The sequence below is a fragment of the Zea mays genome, chromosome 4 (genome assembly GCF_902167145.1).
Source record: "Zea mays cultivar B73 chromosome 4, Zm-B73-REFERENCE-NAM-5.0, whole genome shotgun sequence".
In the NCBI taxonomy this organism is placed as follows: domain Eukaryota; kingdom Viridiplantae; phylum Streptophyta; class Magnoliopsida; order Poales; family Poaceae; genus Zea; species Zea mays.
In genome coordinates, this window is record NC_050099.1 from 200,107,314 (window position 1) to 200,126,396 (window position 19,083).

Here is a 19,083-nt window from a genome sequence, read left to right on the forward strand (position 1 = left end):
GCCCTCACGACCAGCCGTACGACCCGCCGGAGCTACGCTTCCCCGCCGAACTCGTAGCCCGCGGCATCTCCTCCACGCCCGCGGCATCTCCTGCTCGCCTGCGGCAGCTTCTCCAGCTGCGATGCACGCCCGCGACAATCAATCCTCTGCCGTACTCCTCCCCCTCCGTGAATCACGCGCGCGCGGCACTCTGAAACCGCCCATCCCGCAGCCATCCGCAGCTGAAGCGCCCGCACGTACCAGCGCCAGCCGCGAATCCCGCCCGCAGCCATCCGCAGCCGAAGCGCCCGCACGTACCAGCGCCAGCCGCGAATCCCGCCCGCACACCCCACAGCATGCCGCCACCTCTCAGCAACCGCCACCAACACCCGCACGCCCGCCCGCGCTTCGCCCCAAGCTCAAAACCCCGCTCGTCCCGGCCTCGACCTATCCGCAAAACACCGCCATCGTCAATCCACCGTCAAATCGTGGCTCTGAAGACCTTTGTTCCCCTGATCAATCCCCTGTGAGCTCAGTGCAAAGGAGACACACAAAGGAGAAGGAGCTTGCCGCGCCACCGGATAGGAAAGATATCTGCTATTGCTCAACCGCGCAGGGCTTGACGAAGGTATGATCCACTCTCCAATGAAGTCTGGAATTATTATGTTTGTTTACACTCAGTTCGCTACGGGGTTTTGATTTTAATTGTCGACTGTGTATTGTTGTGCTTGATCCTGAGGAATTAAGTCTCATGTGGATTGCATTCTCGGATTATGTAGACACGGGAAAACACATTTTACAAATGCCATTAGGTAGTGAATGTCATAGGAACTTTACTGATTTCAGCATAGTCACCCCTGTGAGCTCAGTTCTACAATGCCTCCAATTTTGTCTTTTCCACCATCCATCTTTACTTTCACCCCACAAAACAAACCTACAAATGAGTTTCCTTGCCTTTTCTGATGCTTTATTCGCAAATTGTAGCAGTTGTCATACTTCAGGTAATCAATACCCTGAAAAGCAACAGTTTCCGTATTCATGAATTAGTACAATTTCTGCATGTTTATAGGTAGTTCAGGTCCTGAAGTCACAAATAGGTATATGTACTCATCTGCGGTAGGTCAATAAGGATCGAACATCTAACTGTAAATCCACATCCTAAATGTGCAGATACAGCAGTTTAAATAATTGTGCTTTTCGCCTCCTCCCTGCCTCTGTAATTTGTATATAATCAGGAAAATCACGTAGGATGCTCTGCTGTTCTAAAACGACAAGATCCAGTTCCCAATGAAAAACATATATTTGCTCATCCAATTAGCCAAAACCCAAGCACTCTGGCACATTCAAAAAAATACAGTATTGCTTAATTACTTGTCAGTTGCTCCTTAATGTAGCCAATGACTCATTAGGAGTGTGAAACTCATATTTTTAGGTTGGCTAGGGTCTGATTTTATAAACCTTCTCTGCTCCCTCCCGCTGAAAGCCGTCGAGGTGGTTCTAGACTGAAGCACCACAAACGTTCAGACCTCTGTCTGGTTGCGTGGCCACCTGTATAAAATGGTGTATTTATCTTTTTTTATTTTTCATGCACTGCTCGGTTTCATAAGTAAAGATGATCATTTGCAACAGCCATGCACAGATAGCGCGACATCTGTGTGGGGTCTCACCACACCATGGTTTCTAGATGAAATTTGCATGATTTGTTAGTCACTACCTACATTCTTTTTGCAGCAAACGAAAACTTTCTTTCAGTGTTCTGTAGCCTACTTTGGATCACTCTAACATGTAACTTGTTGAGTATTGCTTAGTAATCACTGTTCAGCGGCTGCACCACGGTAGGCTGCATACTCTTGTGCATAGCGTTGCTTGCCGACCTGGTTCTGCTCCACATATGGTTATAACAGATGCTCTCCAAGTCTGTTTTTTTCTCTAAGCAAACATGCATGATCACCAGGAAGTTACTGTGTCGAAGACAATGCACTCTAAATAGTATGTTCGAGCTAGAGTAGTCCGTTATGTACATTAGGTTCTCTTTTCTGTTCTTATAAGCAGCGACATTTCAGTTTACATTTATTCGATTGATTAATGGAGCTGGTAGATCAACTTATCAAGCTCTCATTCTATATAGATACTTCCAATCAATTATAATATTTTTTACCTGCTATTTTGTCTATTTTCCCTTTATTTCATTTTACAATATTTTGCAAAAAAATCAAACGCGTAGATTTATTCCAATGATTTGGACTGTTTCATTAATCTGTGTGCTATTACCGTGGTCGAATGTAGTTTTTATGGTTAAGCTATAGTCTTGATTCCGATTCACTTCTATTTGTTTCATCATATTCTGTTATCTGTCACCTTTTGCCACCTATTTCTGAGCTTCTTTGCAATCTCTGTGGTCGCCAGTTCTATATTGCTGCTCTTGATATTCTGCAATGGGGAAGTCACTTTTAACTTCGTGACCTGAATGACTATTGTTTGTTTGATCTGCAAAATTCCAGGCTAAGTGCCTAATCTAGACTAACAAACAAACCATGCATTCTGTTGCAACCTAGCGTGTTCTGCATACAATCGAGTAAAGAAAGTAGAAGAGCTATAACCAACTAGAAAGTGAAAATCCAAGTTGTTGGGTTCTGATTCTGAAAGAAACACAAACCAGAAGCTTGATAAATGATAGATACAGTTTCAATAACTAAAACTATTGGTCTGATTATTCTGCATTTGTTCATTGGCTATGATGCAAGCTACACCATAGTATTTGACTGTCGTTGCAGAGTTATTTTCAATGCATCATTGAATTGACAAGTTTGTGGGATTTCTGGTACATTTCAGGTTGTGCGGAATTGGTAAAGGGAACCAAGGACAAGCATTTGAGGGTTTAGGGACCTGACAGAATCCGTACTAAGGTTCTCCACATCACCACTCGCGTGTCCCTTACGGTGAAGGTATCAAGCTGTCTGGTGGTTGTTTTTTTTTAATTGTACTGCTTGAGTTTTTAGTGCTTTCATTAATTGGAATACGTAATATATTGATTTGTTCACTATTCACTAATTTATAATTTTTTTAAGCATTAAAGTGCTCGCAGTTCACACAATATTATGCTATTGTTAATTTTATTTTGGATTCCATTTTTTCTTACAATGATGTTTCTTACTACTATAACATGTAAAACCACTGTATCTATCCTGCACCATGGGAGGTGATTTTTGTTATTTACGTTATTATCTACTCCCTGTGTTCCTAATTATTGGTCACTTTGGCTTTTCTATCTGTATAATATTCCTAACGTGTGTGTATTTTGGGTATTTATTGGGGTAGTGTAAAGTTTATATGCATACTTCCTGTATGTAGAGGTTGATGCTATTTATCTAATGATAGTAGTAAGGCTTAGCTAATAGTATGATTTGTGTACGGTGAGTTGCATCCGTTCACAATTCTCTTTCTTACGTGCTTCTCTTCCTTCTTGTTTGGATCTGCCATTAAATACAAGAACAAACACCATTTACTGCTCAAATAGAAAACACTCATTATCAATTTTGCACAGTGGGGTTACCAGATTTGCAAGCCAACAGATCAGGAAATGCACCATCCCAGCATACTCCCGTTGCAAGCAGCTAGGCTTCTTCTATCTTGCAGAAGCTCACCCAACTCCCGCATCGCTTGGTTCCGCTTCGACTGAAGTTCATTCATGTCCCTGGCTTCATACTACAATACAAGGACTCACTGCAGACCTTGGTCTCTTACTCCTTCAAGTTGACTTGGGAAACACAGTATTGGTAATCGACCAGCAATGCCTCCATATCCTTTGCGCTACCCACCCAAATCTCTGCTAAAGTGTTGTAAGTACCTGATGAGCAGGCACAACTTAGGCATGCATTCCACGACCATTCAGCTCACAGGCATCATGCATGCAGCCCGGTACATACAAGATGAGCTAGCAGGAACGCATCAAATGCATCAAAATCGGTACTCTGTAGGTTAACATAGTCACTACTCAGTAATTAAATGAGCATGCATACCAACTGAATTGCTAAAATAAATACACTCCAATAAATCTGAAATCTGCACAGATACACAGAAAGTGTCTGACACATATATTGCAAACTATAATTCCGCTAATCGAGCAAATACACTCACTGACTTGTTTCTATTAAATTGAGTTTAGTAATCATTTCATAAATTTCGTCAGTGCAAAATGCTGTGGTAACAAAAACAAAATAGTTCAATAATTTAGTTTCCAACTGTTCATCTTACATGTTCTTCTACAACAGCATGAACAGCAGCATCAGGTAGTATTGGCTTCCCAATAACTGTTTGAGCTTGTGAACCAAGCATGAGAACTCGATTTAAGACCAACTGCAGTAAAGTCAAGCAGACAACATGACTATCAGTAAATCATGGATAGAATAAAACACAACGTATGTCACAATGAGACCAATGCTGGCTGCTAGCATCAGAAAAGGAATTCATGAATCCACATAGTGGATTTCTCTTCATAACTTGGTAGTTTCCAATATACTAAAGAAACATCATGAAAAACAGATACAGTCATACTACAAAAATCCAACCAAAACAAGATGACCTGGACAAGAAAACATCATGAAAAACAGATACAATCCTTTTTCCTCTGCCCCACCAGCGTTCCCTCTCCCCTACCCAACTCCTGTCGCCTCCGCCTTGCCCGAAATTTTGAAGTTCAACATTCTTATATGCCCTTACCTGGAATTGATTTGTAGAATGTATTTGCAACAATTACTGGGTAGATACGAAGGAAAAAGAACTACTGAAAAAGCCAATCTGTAGTATAATAACACCTTACCACGAATATCTAACTGAATCGACACATAAAGTAATTTTGAGGTTCAACATTCAGACTATTTCTTTACAACATGAAAATAGTTTTACACAGTTTAGGACCATGTTCTCAACACACTGCCAAGGTGTTTCTCCACAATCACATCTTGTGATAATCAATGTGGTTAGTAGTTAGTGTGTGCATGCATTCAGAAAAATGTAAAGCCGGGAAATAGCAGTGTTCGATTACCTGTATAGCTCTCACACTGAATAGACCAAGGTCAGCAAACATTGCCTCAGTTCCTGTTTTACAATAAATACAATGCACATTACATCACTTGTGGTTAACATTAGCGATGATTTATTTCTTTCGATACCATTATGTAAGCCCAATTTTTCTGGTGACAGTGCCACAAATGTGCTGCGTTTCTTAAGCCAGAGGGGAGAGAATTTGAAACACTTAAGCTTAAGTCAGCAAAGGCTGTTTTCAGCTCCTCCTACCAAACATGTTCTCTCAAAACTTCTCCCTAAAAGCTGTGTTCAGCTCCTCTCGTAGTACAAGAACCAATGTAAATCTGAAAATATTAACTTCTCCTAGCTTTATCTCTGCTATCTTTCCTGACAACATGTGGCCACTGCTTGTGCGTGGGAATGATAGCACGGGGAGGGGAGACGGCGTCGAGGACGGTGAGCGGGGGCACGGCAGGGATCACGGGTGGGCATCACGCGGGGGCACCGGGGCAGGGATCACGGGCGTTGTCTCAGGCCGTGCGCAGCAGGGGCGGGTGGGGCGGGCAACGCGAGGATGGACGCCGGGCGGGGGCATGGCGAAACTGTGGACGCCCTCTTTACAGCCTTATATAGTAGTAGTAGATTACTCGCCTGATGGACCTTGTGGGAGGGAAAGAGCTTGTTCTACGTGCGTGCCACCGAGTCAGGACCAAAATAAATATAATTAGATTAGTATCGGACAACGAGACAGATTTGAGAAATGAGCAACAAAAACATTGTGTCTAATGTAATCTACAGAGCAAGTTGAAATTGATACCAACGTGAGAGGCGCATACCCAATATGGAATTTGTCTGCAATTAGAAAGTAGTCTTGCGACATTTAATAAGTCCAACAAAATATATGTTGTAACTAGCGTATCCCATTTGTGCTCTTATAATAAGTCAAACAAACAGATACTTGGTGTCTCACAACAAATAAGAAAATTACAAGTTTATGAGTATTGAGTGCAATGCTTTGCACTCCTGAATAATTTCATCCTCATCAAGAAAACTCGCCACTATATTAGGTCTGTTCTTTTCAACTGCCAGTAAGGTTTTAGGCATTGTGTCATCAAAGGTATTTAGTATGAGCTGTAGACGCCGTACTTGAGCATGCCATCCACCTCTGCATGAGCTGCAGACTCGTGAACTGCAAGCCTTAATCACAGTCACACCTACAGTCCAAACTAAGTGCTCAACCAACCAGCCCACACGTTTATGAGTCAGACCTACAGTCCTAAATAAGTGCTCAACCAACCGACCCACACTGCTCCTATGTCGTGCCATATAAATGCATTGGACTATTTTACAATTTAGTTTAAAATATTTTCAAATGATAATAGGTTTTGATGGAGCCAGTCGTATTGAACCGTGAAAGAGTTGCATTGGACAAGAAAACCAGGATGCCTGTGTAAGTTATATTATAAACAATAGTTAACACAAGCTTTCGCTATCAAATTTATGAATGTTATTTAGTCGCATGTTTAATATAGCTTCAGGTTGTTCGACGACTATAGCGATGAAGATTTTTATGGGGTACAACGGAAGTATAGTATTGTCGCTCGAGTTGAAGTTAAATTCCCGATTGAACCACGTTATCGTGACAGGCAACATTACATTTTGTCTGACATCAATGTAAGACAACCCCTTTTTAGGTTTCATTTACATAACTATATATAATGTTCGTACCACAATCTATTTTGTGCTGAAATCAAATTAGGGAGCCAAGATCGAGGCCATTGCAACGCGGTATGAGATAGTCAAATACTTCAACAGTTTGCTCCATGAAAAGCATGTCTACAAGATGCACAACGTATGGTTTGGTCTTAATCCGGGTGCATTTAATTTTCGACATCTAAATGGTACCATGGAGTTGTATTTCACCCACCAAACTGTCGTAGAGCCATACACTGTCCCAGTTCAAATGCCGCCATTTCCAAAACATATATTCTTGAACCTTGATGATATTGCCGAGCTGCCAAACAGGACTTTAGTTGGTAAGAATATATCGATCTACTAACCCTATTAAAAATTCCTTTACACAAAATTGAGTATTAATCCATATTTAATTGTGCTTTTTGTAGACATTATGGCTATTGTCGTCCACTTGGATACAATCCATCGCACAATGTGGGGTACATTCAGGAAGATTGTTATAATGGATGCTAGGTATATTCCATTAATATATTACCAATATGATGTTAAATCTATTAGTACTAATAAATTCTTCACAAAATCAATGGCACAAGGTGGTCTTTACATACCATTAAAGTTTGGGGCGATTTACTAAACAAAAATGCACTCCGTTGGGCGTTGGCTAATGAGAATTATAGCATCATAATTGGGACCATGTTTCGGCGGTTCAGAAAACAAGGTACAACATATGTTTACGCCTTGCTAACACATTATTCACTATTTTTTCTTTTATAATGATTCTTATATTCAATATATTAAATATGCTATTCTAGAGTGTCTCGAATCAACTGACCATACAACAATACACTTCAAACCGTTCCATCACAACACCCATTATTTTGAACGTAAGTATTTTCTAAGGTTACCTACATCACAATTATGTACTTGTTTTAATTATATTGTGAACTGAGTATACATGTGATTAAATGTTGCACTCATTGCAGCAATTCAAAAGGCTTTGGTGGCGCGGAACGATCGTCAGTTTGCCGTTAGATATCTTGACGACCAAAAGCGTAGATAGAGTCTGTAACTTTTGCAAATCTGAATTTTATGATGGAATACATGTACTGTTATTGATGCAACTTACATGTGTCAATATTTGTAAAACATTTTGTTCTACTGGGACATATCTCAATGAATAAGTGGACGATCAAATGGTTTAGCCCGTACGTTTTCCATTTACAACATTATATTGGTTTAATGTTGTGTCATTTTTGACATTCAAATCGTAACTTCGCTCGTGAAATAACGTCAAATGTACATATCAAATCCGGAACAATTTTAATGTACATTCGGTATACCGAAGCCCATCTATAGGAGCTAGGCATGCTCCAGGAAGATATGACACATCACCAGAGTTATGCAAACAATTACTTAGCGCGTCACCCATATCCATCTATGCAGTTCAAACTTGGAATATAATACACTATCTTATACAGACACCAACATCGTTCTCTTATCACCTCTCTCTAGGTCTTATCTCTTTACTCTCGGTTATGATGCTTGTTTCTATAACCTCTATTACCAAGGGCATCTTTTTTGATCTTCTATCCGCTTGGTTTATTGCAGTCATATCATTTCACCCTTAGTTCTTGCAGCATATTATTTTTATGCTCATGTTTTCTCGGGTACTGTTGTTGTTATAGATCAGATGGGACATAATGCCGATCGCAAACCATTCACAGACATCTCTAGCAATATCATTAGAGGTAAAGGTCAATACACAAACTGACCATACATCGTCGAAACGTAGTAAGTAGGGAACACTAATACACAAACTTACATTATAGGTGATCAAAATGAATTGCTCGGACCAATGCTCGATGCTAAGGAGCGTAAGCGAAAAAGGGATAGGGAAAGATATGCAGCGATGTCCGTTGAACAAAAGAACGAGAAGAATAGGAAGCGTCGTGAAGCACGTCAACGAAACAAGGGACACAATGTGATACCCAATGTGTCAGGAGGTGATGACAACTGTCCAATTTTAATTAATAAATCTACGCATAAACCTACAATTGGAAAGTAATTGTGTTCATATTTTATAGGTGACCAAAATGAACAGCTTAGGTTGTACAATCAGACACCAAGGTGGAAAGAGGGAAAGTTAGAGTACATAAGAAAACGTAGAGCACTGCAAGCTAGCACTTTGAATCAGGGGTCCATCGCCATGGAGGTCCCAACATATACCTCTGAGGTTCTACACTCTACAGCAGATGTATTGGAACCTGATTCATCCTCTGATAACGCATGCGACTGGGTTATCCCTGAATACACCAGTACACCTTTCATGCCAGCTTCAACACAAACTGAGGATGTCGGTTCACCCGATATGTCTACTGAGCCACTCAAACGTAAACATCATGTTCGGCCTGGTGAAAGACAAGCTATCTTAGCCCGTCAAAACAAGAAATTTGAAGCAAACATTGCACGTAACGTGGCTACTTTGACTGAGGATACTATTAGTGACGTCGGACAAATGGATGATTCGACACAACCCGGTTCAACTATAGAGATCAACAACACTGGTAATTATACTAACCAATTGTAAATGGATCTTGCACGGCGACGATAAAATATAGTCCGACTAAACGTGTGTTTCCATCAGTACAATATAGGAATACACGCCAAAGTGCGATCGTGGCAACAAATGGGAGTGCACACATGGTCGAACAAAGAAGTGTGTTGGAGCAAAGCCAGTCGATCCCAAGGTTCATTTCCAATGGTAATTGTCAAAAATCTTTATTGAGGTTATATATTTTCTCAACCCTGAATGCCATGTCTTTTACTTGGATTGTATTTTCACGATCCAGTTGATGACGATGATGAGGGTGTCATATTCGGAGAGGATAATGATGAGAACGAGGGATATCTATTCGCTGGTAATTGTACTTATGTCAATTTCTATTCCTATAACAATGCGTATCTAAAATTCCAATGTCTTAATCGTTCTTTTCCAAAACAAATATCAGATGAGGACACTAACGATGACTTCGAGATAGATGGTACTCAAGACTATTCTGTTGTCACTGATGTGCCTGACCCGTACGACAAGGTCTACAGTAACATCCCTGAAGAAACACATATGCTGAAGCACGTTCCCGACTGTGGTTATTGCACTGCGAAGAAGTTTGAGTATGAGCCGCCTGGGTTTTGCTGTCGAGGTGGGAAGGTTGAGCTAGCCCCACTAGAGACCCCTCCCCAGCTCATGAGGTTGTGGGATAGTGCAGACTCTGATGCTAGGCACTTTCGTGATAACATCAGGTTTTTTAATGGCCATTTTTCTTTCACTTCCCTGTACTGTTGCCTCGACAGTATGACAACTAATATGAGAGATTCTGGTATATACACATTCCGTGCACAAGGCATGATGTACCATAATATCAAGTCATTCGGTAGTGAATGTGGGGCAGAGCACAAACATCTGGAGCTTTACTTTTACGATGATGATCCCAGTCTCGAGCATCGATACCGTAAGTGTCGTGAAGATCAGATTCAGAAAGACCAAGAGGTTATTAAACAGATAGTTGGCATACTTCATGGAAATCCGTACTCTGAGCACCTTAGGAGCATGGGTCATGTTGAGAACCTTGCTGACTATCACATCGCATTGAACCTTGACCAGACGTTGAACCAGAAGACATATAACACACCTCTCACTTCGGAGGTGGCCGCTGTCTGGATCGAGGGGAGCGAACGGCGAGGCCAGTTCAAGAGTGTTATGCTACATGGGAAGGATAGGTCAAGCCACGGCATCCGCTCATACCATGGATGCTACGATGCGCTATCATATCCACTGTTCTTCCCTAGAGGTGAGCTTGGATGGCATGCAAATATCCCAAAGGTTGGTGTATCCATGGGCGAAGTGGATGCATACCGGGCGACGCATAGGGCAAGTAATGGAAATGATGAAGATGCGGGTTAGTTGTTTTTTGTAATTTCTAAGTTGTTCACATTATTAAATATGTTTTCGGCATCACTAAATAATCGATTCTTGCGTATGCAGAACCTCCTACCCATCTATGTGTGTCCGTGCGTGATTACTACTGCTACAAATTTCAGATACGTCCAGGGGTATTCAATCCGATACTTCATGGTAAACGACTTTTCCAGCAGTTCGCGGTCGACACATACATTAAGATTGAGAGCTCCCGTTTAGATTTCATACGTAAGAACCAGGATCGGTTAAGGGCAGACCTATATCAGGGCTTGGTGGATAGCATGTTAGATGGAGATGTTAGAGGAGAGAAGGTTGGAAAGCGAACTGTGTTGTCACCGTCGTTTATTGGCGGTCCTCGTGACATGAGACGTCGATATATGGATGCTATGGCTCTGGTGCGGAAGTTTGGTAAACCAGACATCTTTCTTACCATGACATGTAACCCTAACTGGGATGAGATAAAGAGCGAGCTTTTACCTGGACAGACACCGCAAGATCGTCCTGATCTTGTAGTGCGTGTCTTTCATGCGAAACTACAGGAGCTAAAGCATAGGTTGACTAAACAGGATATACTCGGTAAAGTCCGAGCCTACGTCTATGTCGTGGAATTTCAGAAACGAGGTTTGCCACATGCCCATTTTCTACTCATCATGCAAAGGAAGTACAAGCTCACGTGCCCTGAACAGTATGACCTTTTGATCTCAGCTGAGATCCCGTCCAACAAGTACCCTGAACTGCGAAAGATGGTTATCAAGCATATGATGCATGGCCCGTGCGGGTCGCTAAACCCTAACTGCCCATGCACTAAGGGTTGTGCATCGTGCAAGCATCAATACCCCCGGCATTTCCATGAGGCAACCATGCAAGGGAAGGATTCATATCCTAATTACAGACGTCGTGATGATGGGCGTAAGGAAAAGGTTCGAGGATGTGAATTGGACAATAGATGGGTTGTCCCTTACAACCCTTACCTGCTTCGGCTCTTCAACTGTCACATCAATGTTGAGGCGTGTGGGAGCATCAAGGCTGTTAAGTACCTGTTCAAGTACATATACAAAGGCCATGATCGTGCGTCTGTTGTTATGAGAGATGCGAGTAAGGAAAATGGTGATGTAGATGAGATCCAGCAGTATAGAGATGCAAGGTGGGTGACTCCTCCAGAAGCCTTATGGAGGATATATGGATTTGAGCTTAGTCAGAACTCTCCATCTGTGATGCAGCTGCAACTCCATCTTCCAAACATGCACATGGTGACGTTTCACGAGCGACAAATGGTCGAGCGAGTCGTCAACCGTCCAGGTGCTGATAGGTCAATGATTACAGCATATTTTGAGGCGAATAAGCTGTACGAGGAGGCTCGGGGCATCCTGTATCGTGACTTCCCTGAGTGGTACACTTGGCAGCAGGGCAAAGTGTGGCAAAGGAGGAAACGGAATACGGGTGGACAAGTCGGTAGAATCGTCTCTGCTCTACCATCTGAGGGGGAGCGCTTCTATCTTCAGCTCCTCCTAAATCATGTTACTGGTGCTACCTCCTATGTGGATCTAAGGACAGTAGACGGTGACACACTACCATCGTTTCGTGAGGCAGCACAAAGAAGGGGATTACTTGAAGCAGACAACACAATAGATGAGTGTCTCAATGAAGCTGCTCTTTACCAAATGCCATCAGCGCTACGGAGGTTGTTTGCAACGATACTGGTTTTCTGCGAGCCGAATGATGTGGCCGAATTGTGGCAGAGACACCTTGACACAATGTTCGAGGATTATCATCGTATTACTCAGAGTAAACGCCATTTGCAGCAGATGGTCTTGATTGACATTAGAAACATGTTGCAGTCAATGGGTAAAGACATAAAGACATTCCCTCTACCTGCTATCATCGATAGATATGACGATTCACAAGGTATTGATAGAGAGATTTACGAGGAGGAAATTATCGAGGCGACGGCAGAAGATGTTGCTTTGCAAGAAACCCTAAATGAGGAGCAGAAGTCTGCCTATGAAAAGATCTTATCTGTTGTTGACACCAGTAATGGCGGTGTGTTCTTTGTGGATGGGCCTGGTGGTACTGGAAAGACCTATCTGTATAAGGCATTGCTTGCGGTGCTACGTAGTCAGGACAAGATTGCAGTTGCAACAGCTACATCTGGGGTTGCGGCTTCCATAATGCCTGGTGGGAGAACTGCCCATTCACGCTTCAAGATACCACTTACTATTGATGATGGTGCTATATGTACCTTCACGAAACAAAGTGGGACATCAAAGTTGCTACAGAAAGCGTCGCTCATTATTTGGGACGAGGCATCAATGGCTAAGAGACAATCAATTGAAGCGTTGGACAACAGCATGCGTGATATCATGGGACGCCCTGATCTGCCCTTTGGTGGGAAGACTATTGTGTTTGGTGGAGATTTCAGACAAGTACTCCCTGTTGTACGTAAAGGGTCAAGGGCTCAGATAGTTGCTGCCTCTCTACGGAATTCTTACCTATGGGAATCAATGAGCCACCTAAAGCTTGTTCGCAACATGAGAGCAAAGAGCGACCCATGGTTTGCAGAATATTTGTTGCGTGTCGGTGGTGGAACTGAGGAAGTGAACAACGATGGTGATGTTCGTCTTCCAGATGAGGTATGTGTGCCATATACCGGTGATGACCGTGACCTTGACAGATTGATAGATGACATTTACCCCAGTCTAAACGAAAGCATGTCTAATACAAGCTACATCACTTCAAGAGCAATATTGACTACTCGGAACGACTGGGTTGATATGATAAATATGAGGATGATCGATCGTTTTCAACGGGAGCAGATGATGTACCATAGCTTTGACACCGCGGTGGACGATCCTAATAACTATTATCCATCGGAATTCCTAAACACGCTGACTCCTAATGGACTACCCCCGCACGTTCTGAAGCTCAAAATTGGGTGCCCAGTCATGTTGCTTAGGAATATAGACCCTGCTAACGGACTTTGCAACGGTACACGGCTGGTGGTACGTGGTTTCCAAAAAAATAGTATCGATGTTGAAATTGTCCTTGGTCAGCATGCTGGAATGCGGGTTTTCTTGCCTCGTATACCCCTGTGCCCTTCTGATGACGAGATGTTCCCTTTCCATTTTAAAAGGAAGCAGTTTCCGGTAAGACTAAGTTTCGCCATGACTGTTAACAAGTCCCAGGGACAGACGATTCCTAATGTTGCTGTGTACTTGCCTGAACCAGTATTCTCTCATGGCCAGCTATATGTTGCTCTCTCAAGGGCCACAACTCGATTGAATGTGAAGGTACTTGTAATTCCAGTCACTGATGATAAAATGAATAAGGGGGTGGAAAAGAAGTCAACAATAAATGGCGTAACATACACAAAGAATATTGTCTATAAGGAGGTCCTTACGCCGTAGCTGTACTATGAATTTATTTCTGTTGGTATAATGTCTGTGAACTCGGCCAACACTGTATGTGAACACTATATTTCTAAAGATGTGTGTGCTGGTATCGGATGTCGTGAGCATCTTGTAGAACATGTGCGCGTTCGTGCGAGCAAAAAAAAATCTCTTGGCCTGATCTATTTTTTCTGTTTGATTTAAATCAAGGACTTCATTAAGTGCACTCTTTATCTCTAGAACTTCAAAGTCATCCCAATTGAATTGCTCACAATCTGAATCCAAACTGTTTTCTTGACTTCTGTTTGAAATCTGGGGAAACAATCTTCTCCTTTTCAAACAGAAATGGTCAGTTGCTAGCATGTAGAGTCTGAAATTCCAAACCTTATATCAAGGTCCTCTGAGCGCTGAACTGCCTCCTTCGCTGCGTTAACAGCTTGATTGGTCATTCCGAGAGTTGAACAGAAACGCCTCTGCAATTTTTATCAGTTTATAAGCTAGCAACTGAATAATTTTCTTGAAGATTTCAGTTGCTCGGTCCTTGAAGAGTAAAGACAAAATCAAATAATTACTACATAGCAGTAATTTACCTGAATTAAGTTATGAGGTATTCAGGAAAGTGTTAAACGTGTAATCTATCTTCAAAAAGAGAAGAAATGCTACCATGTAGAACATGGACCCTACTCTCAGGGTATGTTTGAAATGTAGGAAAGAGGAATACATGAACTGCATTTTCAGAATTGGACTGCTCGGTTCTGTCTGCTCGGTTTTCAGAAACATACAGGAACTGCATTTTCAGAATCTTGCTACTTCAGAATTTACTGACCAGGGACTAACTGCAGCTAACTGAACTAGGACTAGGGAAAAACTGAAGATAACTGAACTGAAGCTAACACGATTAGACTAGGACTAATTGAAGCTAACTAAAAATAACTGAAGCCAACTGAATTGGACTGAAGCAGCCATACCAAACTGAAATTGCAGATGTGCTAGAACTGGCAGCTGTCTGAAAATCTGGCAGCCATACCAAACTGGGCTTCTGAAAACACTGATATCGCCAACTGCATTTTCACTAGCACATCTGCAGCTGTAGCAAACTAGCACAACTTCCATTTGCATTTGCATCTGCATTTTCACAAGCAAGCTAGCACATGTGCATTTGCATTTTCACTAGCAGACTAGCACAACTGCCATACCTGAAAATCAGTGAGAGCTGCCAGCTCCCAGCTCTCCATCGTGGGGTTCACCGCAATGCACTATAAATAAGATATAAATAAAGCCTTTAAGCTTGTTAATGGTCATGATCATAGTACCATACCAAATTCCAAGGAAGTGAAGACATAAGATATACATGGGCTCCAGCACTATGCATGCACTGATATAAACATATAGAGGAAAACAAGGACTGATATAAACACATGGATACAAGAGAACTTAACATCGAGTACAATGTGGCAATAACAATAGTTACACTAGGATTTTAATAGAACAGCATTTTGAACAACTTGAGATCAATGGGCAAACCTAGATAACCTAAGGTGGTGCAAATGCAACATACATACCATATAACTCACCATCTATACTAACTCAATCTACACATCTAATAGGCAATGTAAGCTATCAGCACTCTTTGCACACAGATAACATGCAAGATGCATACTGAAATCACCAAAGCACATACAAGGAGAAGATAAGTCTAAGCAGACAGACCTGGAGTATAGGTGGGCGCATCGAGTTGGTACACACTGGGCATTCGAGCAAATCATTCAAGCCACACAGCGATGACAATGCAACATTGGCTAGCGATGCCGATGTAGACCACGGTTTACTTGCAGAGTCTACGTCAAGCCTGATACCCCCAATCGACTCAGGAAGCCCATCGTCATCTCCACAGTCCGACTCGGGGACTACAGTCACAATGCTACTCCCCGGTGCCATTGTAAAAAGCTCCTTTCAGGTCCGGAAGTAGTACAATCCATCAGCAACCCACCACTCCATTGTTTTCCTGCTAACCACACCAAATCTTAGCATCAAAGGAGACATGAAATCTAAGCAAAACAGAATTAACGTCCCGCGTAGACACAAAGTTGTGCAAGCATAAGTACCAAGATTGTTGGAACCTTATCAATTTGCACAGAATCCAGAGTAGTTGACTCCTGGGAATTTTTTTGCTTCTCCCAGAAAGCACATGAAAATGCCCATCAAGTTTCTGGAAAAAAACTTGAAAACCTTCTTGTACCCATCAATGACCAAATCTCTCAACTTTACAAGAAACTCTATATTGCCATCTATCAGATGATGAAATTCCTGGAAGCAGCATGGCCAAAATTAGAACATTAAAACAGAGCATGATTTTGCTTGCCCCCATAGCAGTTTGCAGCTGTGACTCTTCTAGCTTCTCATTTGATGTTGAATGTGTCCTAACCAGTGCATCTGCTCACCCATGTACTACAGATGTGATTTTTTTCCTTGTATACTTGTATCATTACAAGCTAAACCAAAATAAGATCTGGTAAGTCACATTTGAACTTCAAGCCCCGAATGTAGTCAGTTCTGGAGAAAAAATGCAGAATAAGGTACACAGAAGTATGGTGGGAGGGGGGACCTGATTTTTCACATCGAAGATGGAGAAATGTCATTGTTATGTGTTGCCTAATGATGTCTCGAGTAGTCTGCCAATAGAAAAAAATGGCACGCACAACAGCAGTATCAAGAAAAAAATGGCACGCACAAAAGATGGGTTATGTTGTTTGCTTCAGCAGGCGACATCACTAAAGTCCATTTGCTCTAGTTGGCATATGCTTATACTACTACATTAAAAAAATGAATTCCCAATCTGGTTGGCATATTTTGATATGTCGGTCAGTGCATTCTTAGTGCTTTGCACATAAAAGAGGTTACTAAAGAACCTATTGTTAACCACACCTTCATCTGTTTTAATGTGCCAATTTGAGGTGTGCTCTCTATAAATAAAAAATATTCATTGCACAATGTGAAAACTTTGTGACCCATATTCCACACTCCACTACTCCAGTGACTCTTATCCATGACCTTGGCGGTTTCCAAACTGAAATTGCAGATTATGCAGAAGCAGCAGCTCCCAGCTCTCCATCGCGGGGTTCACCGCAGCAGCCATGCCCCCATCCAAGGACGAGATCACCAGACTTTGTGCGTGAGAGCTGCCAGAAGATAGCATAGTTCCAACTGGTACCGTGCAAACAACCCAAACCACTCGCTCACTGGCCCGTCCGCCTCAGGGCGGATCAACATAGAACCAAATGTTCCAATGCAAAAACATAAAACCTATTGTTTATCTTATGAACTGTTTGTCAGAGAGCTCTCAAAGAAAGCACAGAAAGCAAACAACATCTGGTGGAGGCTGAGCGGACTGCTGGGTGACCGGAACCGGCAGGTCATGTACCTACTGCTCCCTGCTCCAGGCGCTGTTCACAGTGGCAACAATGGCCCTGACGGTCCCTATATTCCTGTCCTACCGGATGCACGTGGTGTTCCTGATACTCAAGGTGTGCGCCTCGACATGGAACGGTGGCAGCTTCATCTTGGAGGTGATGCCTCGACAAGTAGAACGGAAGCAGCAGAAGAAACTGGGCATGAAGCCCATCGAACAGGGGAGCCTATATTCCTGTCCGTTGACGTCTTTTTCATCAAGAGGCAGAATTCACAATCAATGACAGTCATGGTCTTTATTATGCATACCAAGATCACGAACATTCCAAGGAAAATCAGATAGAACGAATCTCTCAGGAGTCGGGATAATCTTATGAACAAAGTCCACACTCCAGGGTAATGCGTACTGCCCGTAATAAACAACTCAAATTCAAAGTGGGGGGCTGAAATGCAGCTCCTAGCCACAGAAGAAAGCCGCAACCGCACCGCACATGTTTTATCGCCCACTGTTTAAAAATAGTACTCGCCTGCCACTTCAAAAGCAAAAGTACACAAGCTGGACCACCACTCAGGTTTCAGAATGTCAGTTAAGAAATTGGTTGCATCTTGCATGGGGGGGCTTCAGATTAGATAAAAGTTTCACGTCCAGGACCTCCCTCCCTCCCGGGCACAAGAAAGTTGTGCAGCTCCTGGTGGTGTGGGCATCTGGACCACGGTATATAATGGTTCCCAACAGATACATGCCAGTACGGCGGCCTACCAGCATGTTGGGACACTGAGGAGCACTTGATAAAGTCTGCAAAGCAGTGTGGAGATCTCACACTAATGCATGTAAAATTGTTTAGCTGGTTATAGTAGAAACATTTGAATCGTGTATCAAATAATACATAGTAACAATGATTATAGGTTTTTGTCTCCTGTGGATGGAATCTAAAGAGGAAAATGTTGCACTTACAATCATCCAAAGAGATAATACAAAGTCTATAGATGAATCTCTACTAATGTCCTTGTCTCATAACAAGCCAAAAAAATCGGTGACTACTACAATAGTTCCGAAAGGTATGATAACTTCCATACTATCGTCTGCATCAATTTGTATTGTTTTTATTGCAAGTGATTCATGTTTGATCTCATGACTGTTTCGTTCGTAGATTATATTTGCACGCAGGGTGATCTTGCACTCATCGATTGGATTAAAGAAATCCCTTGTGAACCAAGGGTAGAAGTCGTGCTTATTGATGATGCTTTTGTGGAAAGGAAGTGGATGGAATGCCTATTTCAACCGGACGCATATCTAGGTGATGAGGTAATTCATGATAATTCAACTAGCTAGGAGCACCACACTTCCAATATACTCACCCTGGTATTTTAAACCATAACTTACATACTTGCAGGTGATAGACTGTTACATAAATTTAATAAAAGCTCAAGAGCATCTAAAATGCCGATCTGGAGGTCGTGTACATATAGAAAATGCTTTTCAGTTCAACTTTCTAAAGCGAGACGGTGATGCTGAAACTAAAACAGATGAGTTATATCCAAGTAAAGACATGGCACAAATATCTAGCGCTGAAAGAAGAGTTTTACTTTATCTAGACCATGACATGGTAAATA

General features: G+C 42.2%; 2 long non-coding RNA genes across 2 annotated transcripts; both read left to right on the plus strand.

The window, feature by feature from the left end:
* Positions 1-7,325: 7,325 nt before the first annotated feature.
* Positions 7,326-7,755, plus strand: LOC103654419 (uncharacterized). Its single transcript, XR_566105.1, has 3 exons — positions 7,326-7,417; positions 7,512-7,583; positions 7,683-7,755. It is a non-coding gene; the product is annotated as an uncharacterized lncRNA (long non-coding RNA).
* Positions 7,756-18,342: 10,587 nt separating this feature from the next.
* On the plus strand, positions 18,343-18,814 carry LOC111591323 (uncharacterized). Its single transcript, XR_002750489.1, has 2 exons — positions 18,343-18,528; positions 18,621-18,814. It is a non-coding gene; the product is annotated as an uncharacterized lncRNA (long non-coding RNA).
* Positions 18,815-19,083: the final 269 nt, after the last annotated feature.